The 8,793-nt window shown below is 31.4% G+C and overlaps 1 long non-coding RNA gene across 3 annotated transcripts; it reads right to left on the bottom strand.

The window, feature by feature from the left end:
• Window positions 1-681: 681 nt before the first annotated feature.
• Window positions 682-3,205, bottom strand: LOC125841900 (uncharacterized). 3 transcript variants are annotated; one of them, XR_007443841.1, is made up of 3 exons: window positions 1,467-2,883; window positions 1,178-1,334; window positions 682-721 (listed from the first exon to the last, which is right to left on the bottom strand). It is a non-coding gene; the product is annotated as an uncharacterized LOC125841900 (long non-coding RNA). The 3 variants fall into 3 exon arrangements; XR_007443842.1 differs by lacking the exon at window positions 682-721 and adding an exon at window positions 3,122-3,205 and having other exon boundaries at window positions 919-1,334; window positions 1,467-1,757; XR_007443840.1 differs by lacking the exon at window positions 682-721 and having other exon boundaries at window positions 919-1,334; window positions 1,467-2,945.
• Between the last annotated feature and the right edge of the window lie 5,588 nt (window positions 3,206-8,793).

Here is an 8,793-nt window from a genome sequence, read left to right as displayed (position 1 = left end):
GACCGAAAGCGATGAATAAACCGATGTTGTCCGATGCTTATTTTTAAAAAATTGATAAATTAAAATTAATTAAGAACGATGGATGGCGTCATTATTAATTAATTTATAAATAATTATTTTTAATTAAAAGCAATGGATGACGATCCTACATATATTAAATTATTGATTTTATATATATTTAAAACAAAAATCCATCAAAAATAACGACAGACATAGTCACTGTTCGTCACTTCTAATTAAAAAGTTTTTAAGAAAATAAAAATGACGGCCAGCGTCGCAAATGGCATCGCTCCAAAAGCGACGATTATTGATTCCGTCATTTTTTCCCTTGTTTTTAATAGTGATCTAGCTCATTTTTCAAGTTATTTTGTTTATGTGCGACTTTGGGGGCCCTTAATTAAAGATATGTATGATAATCATCCCCGCTATTTTGACTATGAGAAAGGCAATTTTGTACCATTTTTGAAAATCCTCAATTTTGTTCAGATCTTGGGGCATTATATGTCATGAGTTAGAAATTACTAAGCCGTTATTCACGTGCCAGAAATGAAAAATAAAGAAAATTTGTGGCTACTCAGCTAAGTTACCACACATTACTGTGAACTTTCTATATAAAGAAAATTTGTTATTACCAGGTCGGATGAAAGCTACCTTATTTTAACTCAGTTTTCTGGTATGGCTGGATACCAGAAAAACCTCCATTGCCATCAGTTATTGGCTTCTGAAAGAGCAATTAACAACGCAAGATAGTTATCTAAAAACATATCAACTTGACTTCCATACAAATCTAAGCTCTACAAATATCTCTGTTAGTTATCTAATTCATGAAGGATAACATTACTAACCTAAAAAGCCATAGCAGAAATTATTGCAACAAATATCTCAACCCTATGTACCACCAACTGCAAAACAACTTCAATACTTCACATTTTATGCTGAAAGAGTTCCATTTGAAATATTAGATGTAGAATTGATCATGAAAAAATATAAGCAACTGTTCATGGCAAGAAGCATAAAATTAATTTCAAGTCTGCAAGCCAAGGACAATCATTTACACCATTCAAAATTGCTATTGAAAGAAGAAGCCAAATTTTTATCTTGGATCTAACCACTATCACAAAAATGAAACCCGGGTTATGTGTTACCTATACTTGCTGTCTCAGAAACAAATCTGGACGATGATTCTGCTTCTTACTCCCATTTTTCTCCTTATTGTTATCCCTGATTGGCATGCGATCCTTATCAATTCAACTGTTAGGATCCTGTTTCCTTGACCTATCTTTGTGTTTGTTCTTTTTATGCCTTGATGCACCTGAAGGTAACCCAATACCTGCCTATTAACAACATAAAGATAAATTACTGGGAAATTTTACGACAAGACTGCATTAGTATAGCAGACGGATCCTTGAGTTAGCATTCCCAAAACAGTAAGAGAGCACCTCAAGGATTATAAGGTGGATTCTTACCGATGGAAGATCAACAGATCATATTTCTATGAGCCGAAAAGCATCCGTGAGTAGATCCAAGCCAAAAGGAATACAAGTGTACACATCTGCGTCCCTCATAGGAGGAGCTTTTGGACAGCTGATCTAGTTCCATCCCTTCACCTCTCCTTATTTCTCTGTCCCCCACCACACTCCTAAGGTATTCTGTCTCAGATATAAAGGGTGGTAATGATCACTTACATAAAAAATCAAGATGTTTCCTAAGTTTATAATGGTCTAGAAGATCAACTGAACCACCAAGTCCTATAGATCCTGAAGACGCAAAACAACAGGCACACATGATGGAAATTACAATTTCAGATTAAGAATATCCAATAGAGAGAATGTATAAGCATCCGTAAAGCTAAACTTTAGGCAAAATTTTCAAGAGCATTTCATATTTTCAAATTCTGCCAATAAAAATTATCAAAAACATAACATCAAAGATAATTCAATCACTAGGAACAAGAAAAAAACAATATCACTTATGTTTGGGTGTAGGTTAAAAGTTGTTCCTCAAATATGCTCTTGAGCATTTTTGGCCCTTTAAGGTTTCCAAAAGTGAGCACTTCTAATTTGTGTCAAAAATTTAACAAACTCTTTCTATAGCACAAATTGCTTAGCAAAATCTAATAAAAATAAGCAATAATACATGTCAGAGGCAGCCTTCTTAAGACTTTCATCAACTGATCTATTTAAGATCAGAAGCATCGTGAAGCTCCAACTTTAATCTATCACTGCTTTAAACCTCACGAGCTATTCTTTTCATCGTGAAGCTCTGATATACAGTGAATATAGTAGCATGAACCATTAATATGGAGTTTTTTCTCAATCAAAAATGAGTTTTTGCACCATAGGTGGTGGTACAGTTAAAGAGCTTGTTGTAGAGTTTTTCTACACTTTCAACATGTAGAAAAATGATTTCAGATTAAAAAGATCACGCTAACCCAGTAACTCACAACTATGAAAGGTATTACCAGATCACACTTTAAATGTACACAAATGAGTTTCCCGTTGTTCAGGGGGGAAATAGGGAGAGAGCACGGTGAAACTAAAAAAATTAAAACGTACAAGAAACATAGAGCAGCCAGGACAAACCAAGATATCATGTATAGGTCCTTAACATATATTTCAAAAAAATGAAAAGATGATTACTTCAGTAAATTGGCAATAGAAACGTTTGCTAGGCGATAAATGAAAAAAGAAAATAGATAAATTCCTCTATAGGTACATAAAATAACGGATCCATATGAGTGCCACTCATGCAGTATTAGATGAAAGGACCAACCTTATATCTTAACCACAAATTAATCATTCAAAATATATTGTGACGACAAGAAAGTCACCCAATGCATAAGCTTTGATTTTGCACCAAACAAGGTTTTCTCTAAAATTCTAGTTTCCATGACCCTCGGAAACATCATCAAAACCAGAAATTCCAAGGGCTAATAAAGTTCTCAATCTTTCATTGGGAAGACCAATAAATGTCCAGATATGCTATATGGAAATAAAATGCTTCACTATATAATTAAAAGCTTACTCACCAGTTACTTGCATTTGATTTGATAAAAGTATAACATTATTGAAGCAAAGGGGAAAAAACAATCAAGGAGCAAATACTATAAGAAGTTTAATACCTCAAAAATCCTACCACTTCTGAACTTGTTGAGATCAAGATCCATCATGACTATGCAACTAATAAACCAGATAGAAAAAAAGACCTTCAAAAAGAAGACATATTAGCAACTCACACAAAGCACAACACAAGATATTGCAACAACAGACCAATTCATAGTTGTGACTCTGTCAATTCTCCATAACATTTCATCTAGTGAAATTTCCCCTAGTTTGCCTCAGGAATTGCTTTCGAGAAAATTCTCTCCTCGATAAAAGATAAGCCATTTTATACAACCCAAAGTGAATACATGCACATAATATAGCACCCAACATTGTGTACCGTCTACTATAACCCACCCTGATAAAATTAGTAGTCTGCAACATCAACTATCCCTTGATTCCAAACAATTTGAGGTCGATAATGCATTTTCTAAATCCATTCCACTCCCCTAGGGTCCGTATCAATAAACCAACTATTCCCGTGACTTTATGGGCTATCTTTCAAGTGTGTGACTAAATCAAATGATAGAATATTCATTTCTATTCATTAATTCATCAAAAATTTGGGATTCTTACTATGTCACATGTATATCAATAAGTACTGTTCTACAATCTCTTACCAAACATAAAAATAATTTTGTCAAACACGAGACCTGATGTATCAAATAAGGGGTATCATAAATCAATTGAAAAAAGTCAAAACTTGATTTTCGTAAATGGCTTTGAAATTTTAAACTTTTTTTTTGGCTAAGAACGAAAAATTCAAAAACGAAATAAGGAATTAGGTTTTCTTTACTTACCGCTCGATTTGCTAGAGAGAGAGAGAATTGGGCATTCCGCTGTTGAAATGGGCTTATTGCTGAATTTGAAATGACAAAAAATTAACAAAGAGAAGAGGGTTTGATATGGGTTTCTTTTTTACTTAAATAATGTATTATATTTTCTTAATTATAAATTATTCAAAAATCAAAAGATTAAAAAAAAATTGTTGTTTTAAACTCGTTTGACATTATATAGGGAAAATAAATTAATATTAAGGGTGTGTTTGGTACGAAAGAAAATGTTTTCCTAGAAAATAAGTGGATTTCTAACTTATTTTCTTATGTTTTGTTAGTGACTAGAAAATATTTTTTGAAAATATTTTTTAATGTTTGGTTGATGAATGAAAAAATATTTTTTAGAAAATACCTTTTATTTTTGGCTAGAGACTAGAAATTACTCTTTAGAAAAATAATTTATGATTCGAAAATTAAGCCCGATAATTGATCAAGGATCCGACCCCGTTACCTGGGCCAGGCAGCGGAACTAGGAGGTGCCGGTATCGGTACCATTCCGTCCCGATCCGGTACTGTTCCGGCAGGCTCTGGTTGGTTCCAAAATAAAGGGGAACCAGGAGGGGTAACGGAATGGAAATCGAAAAATTACTGGTTAATCCCGATTAGGAAAGTGCCGATTTCGATTTCGGTCTGGTCCGGTTCGACAGTTTAATTTTTTTTAATTAATTAATATTGTAGTCGTTGGGTAACGACTATTGGGTCCTACCGAACAGCTATTTCAACCTTTAACCCCCCAAAACATCTCCATACACCCCCTTCCCCCACCCCCCAAAAAAACTTTTTTAATACCCTAAAGTTTTAAAATTTACATTTTCATCCTATTTTTTAACTATAAAATCCCCCAAACTTTCATTACTTTTACTCACAAATATTCTTCATCTTCTATTCTCTCAACTCTCAACTCTCAACTCTCAAGTCTCTAATCTCTAATTCTCTATTAATTTACAAATTATATTAGTTTGAAAGATTTGGTGGATAACTAGTTAGGTCTTTGGAGCAACCTTCAAGCTTCAAGATTCAACTTTCATCTATCAACTTTCATCTACCTTTTTAAGTAGACGTTTGGTAAATTCGTTTCAATTTTCATCTTTTTAGTCTTTACTTATTTACTTATTTATTTGTTTGCATTTAACTTTCATATTATATATAATTTACTCACTTTTCATATTTTAATATGGATTTTGGTAAAAAAAAATATTGACAATGGTAAAAGAACTGTTATTGATGCGGAAACTAATTTATTTACTGGTAATTCTGAGAAAAAAAATGATAGTTCTTTTAAATCTAAAACTAGACAAGTAGCACAACTAAGAATAAATACGGAAGATTTTACGCATGTCGATGAAACTGTTTATAATATTGATAGTAATAATGAATTAGATCATTATCATGAATCTTTACAAGCAAGGTTTGATAATTTTGATGAAGAATTAGAAGAAGAAGTAGAACATGATAATGTTAATGATGATATTAATACTTTTGATGATGATGATGATTATGAAACTGAGCCAGTATATCCTAGTTAGGGTAGGCCCACTCCCGCTCCCATTCGTTGTCCTGCTCCCCCCCCCCCCCCCCCCCCCNCCCTCATGTATATCCTAGTCAGGGTAGGCCCAAGGTAGAATGTGCTAAAAAATTATTGTGTGGCAAATTTTTACTCAAAGTGAAAATAAAACACAAGCTATTTGCAATAAATGTAAACATAGAATGAATCATAAAAATGTGAGAAAACAGGGTGGTACAGGACAATTGAGTAATCATTTAATGGGATGTTGTAAAAATAAATTTGTGTATGCTAAAGTTGTAGCCGAAGTTAAAAAGAATGGTATCATCCTTCCTAGTGCATCTGTAGGAGTAGGGGGCTCTAATATGATCCAATCGCAATTAAACCCTTCTAATGTTACTGGTGCTAGTACACAACGCTCATATAGTAGAGAAAAAGATCTTGAAGAATTAGCTAAAATGATTGTTGTTATGGGCTTGCCTTTTAGTTTTGCTGAAAATCTCAATTTTATTCATTTTATTCAAATTGTGTATAATCCACATTTTAAAGGTTTTATAAGAAACACAATTAAAAAGGCTAATTTTGATTATGAAGCACAACATTTTAAATGTCTTCGTTGTTTATTTTATTATAATACTTGTAAAATAGTTATTACTTTTGATATGGGTCGTAGTGTTAATGGTAATGATTATTTCACTATTACTGCATTGATGAAAATTGGATTATGCAAAAAAGAATTTTAGGTTATATATGTTGTGAAATGCATAAAACTGGTAGTTACATAACTCAAACTATTTTAGATGTTTTACAAAACTATTAAATTTGTGATAAAGTAATTAGTGTCACCCTAGATAATGTTTCTAATAATACATCTGCTGTTGATATACTAAAATCGACTCTTTGCCCTATTTATATTGATGATTTTCATATTATGTGTGCTGCACACATATATAATTTGATTGTTAGAGATGGTATAACAATGTATAATAATTGTTGCATAAAATGTGAAACTGCATGTCATTTTATTTTTAAATGTCAAGTAAAGTCTAGACGTAGAGAATTTGAAAATCGTTGTCGTGAATTTAATTCTTCCCCCTAGAAAATTTCCAAAATCTGTGTGTAATAGATGAAATTCTTTATTTGAAATGCTTCAAGTCGCTTATGAATATAAGAAATCTTTACAAATGGTTTGGAATGATCATAATTCAAATATGGACTATAGACTTGATGAAAATGATTGGAATGACGTAAAAAAATTTATAGAATTTTTAAAAGTTTTTAATTTAGCTACGAAACAATTTTTTGGACTTTATTATCCAACTATTTGCTCTATTTTATCAAATATTTGTGTTATTTCTAGTAAATTTTATAATTCAAGAATAAACCAAGATTTGCAGATTCTCTGAAAGCATTGATTGAAAAATTTAAAAAATATTTTTTTCCTATTCCTCAAATTTATTTAACTGTTTGTTTTTTACACCCAAGTTACAAAGATGTAGATGTATCACGAATGGTTGACAAAATATATTTAAATTTAGATATTCAAGATTTTGAAACACCTAGTTGTCAAGAAGTTAAAGATAGTATAAAAATTGAAGCTAGAAAATTGTATGACTTGTTTAATTCTCGTAGAATAAATGTAGTACATAATGAAGAACGTGAAACTTCTAGGTGTAGATATAGTGAAAAAAATATTGATGATATGCTAGAATGTTATCTTGAACTTAGTCATAACGAAAAAAATAATTTTGATGCATATATTAATCAGTGTACGGAAACTATTAAGGAATCACAAGGTTTACCTGATCTTCTAGATTGGTGGACCAATCATGGCAAGGAATTTCCAAATTTTCAACCGGTGGCTCGATATGTGTTAGCTATTCAAGCATCTTCAGTAGCTTCGGAAGACGCTTTTAGTTCATCAAGATATCAAATTGGAGAGCATAGATATTCATTAGGAGCAGACAACTTGGAGATATCAATATTATTTAGAGATTGGATTAATGCTGAAAGAAGGAGTTATGGACGTCCAACTTTACCTACCAAATTTGAAAATTATATTGATGAAATGTTGCAAGATTATAGTGATGACGGCATTGATGCATTGGAGGAACTAGCCGATCAACCAATTCCAGATCATGTTACTAGAGAAATACTAAATGATTTAAGACAAAACTTGATTGGTACAATGAACTATTAGTATGATAAATTCAAGGTTTAATTCAAATAGAACCCTTCCTAGAAGGTGGTTATGTAGATTAGGTCCTCCTCTACTAATATTTTGTAACTCAAATTGTACTATTAATTTTTTATTAATATATATAGGCTACGCCTTAATCTTTTTTTTTTTTTAATTATTGTCTTCAATTTTAATACACGTCTTTATTTTATTACATTTTCAATTTTCAAATGAGTAATGACAAAGTTGAAACTTAAACTTTTAAAACTTTAAAGTTTGAAATTTAAACTTTTAAAATTTGAAATTTAAACTTTTAAAGTTTGAAATTTAAACTTTTAAACTTTTAAAGATTGAAATTTAAACTTTTAAAATTTAAACTATTAAAGTTTAAATTTTAAACTATTAAAGTTTAAATTTTAAAATATAAACTTTTAAACCTTAAAAGTTTCAAATTTAAAATTTAAACAGATTGAAATTTAAACTTTTAAAGTTTGAAATTTACATTTAAATATTGCAATTTAAACTTTTAAAGTTTGAAATTTACACTTTAAACTTTTAAAGATTGAAATATTTCGTATTTTTTTAATTTTAAAATAGACTTTTAAAAGAAATATATCCGAAATCGTAATTTTTAAATTTTATTAATTAATTAATCTTTTTTTAAAAAAAGTTGTTAGTCCCGGTTTACTAGTCCGGTCCGATCCGGTCTAGTACCGGTCCGGGACGAAAGTCTGTAAAATTTCCAAAACTAATGGTACCGTTCGTTTCGATTCTGATTCCGGTCTTTTCCCGGCACGGAGAATGTCGATTCCGGGTTGGTTCCGATAGTTTCGTTACCGATCCCGTTGCCATGCTTACGCGATACCCAAACTAGGACAAGACTTAGATGACCGTTCCAAAACCGATCCTAAGACCTGACCCAAGAAATTGTTTTTCAAAAGCATTTTTTTTAAAAATTGTTGGGCTGGCGATTGGGGGGTGGGGTGGAGGCAGCATAAAAATGAATTTATTTTAAATTTAAAATATTTTTCAAAAACATTTTTTTATAAAAAAATAGAAAGTTTGACGGGGTGGCCAGGGTGGGGGTAGGGTGGCGTAACAATTATTTTTTTTTAAATTAGAAATATTTTTCAAAAATAAAATTGATGGGGATGGCCTAGGAGAGAGTGTGTG

This window comes from Solanum stenotomum, chromosome 10 (assembly GCF_019186545.1).
Source record: "Solanum stenotomum isolate F172 chromosome 10, ASM1918654v1, whole genome shotgun sequence".
NCBI classification, from domain to species: Eukaryota; Viridiplantae; Streptophyta; class Magnoliopsida; order Solanales; family Solanaceae; genus Solanum; species Solanum stenotomum.
Note: the sequence above shows the minus strand (reverse complement) of the source record. Positions and strands in the feature narration are given on the sequence as shown.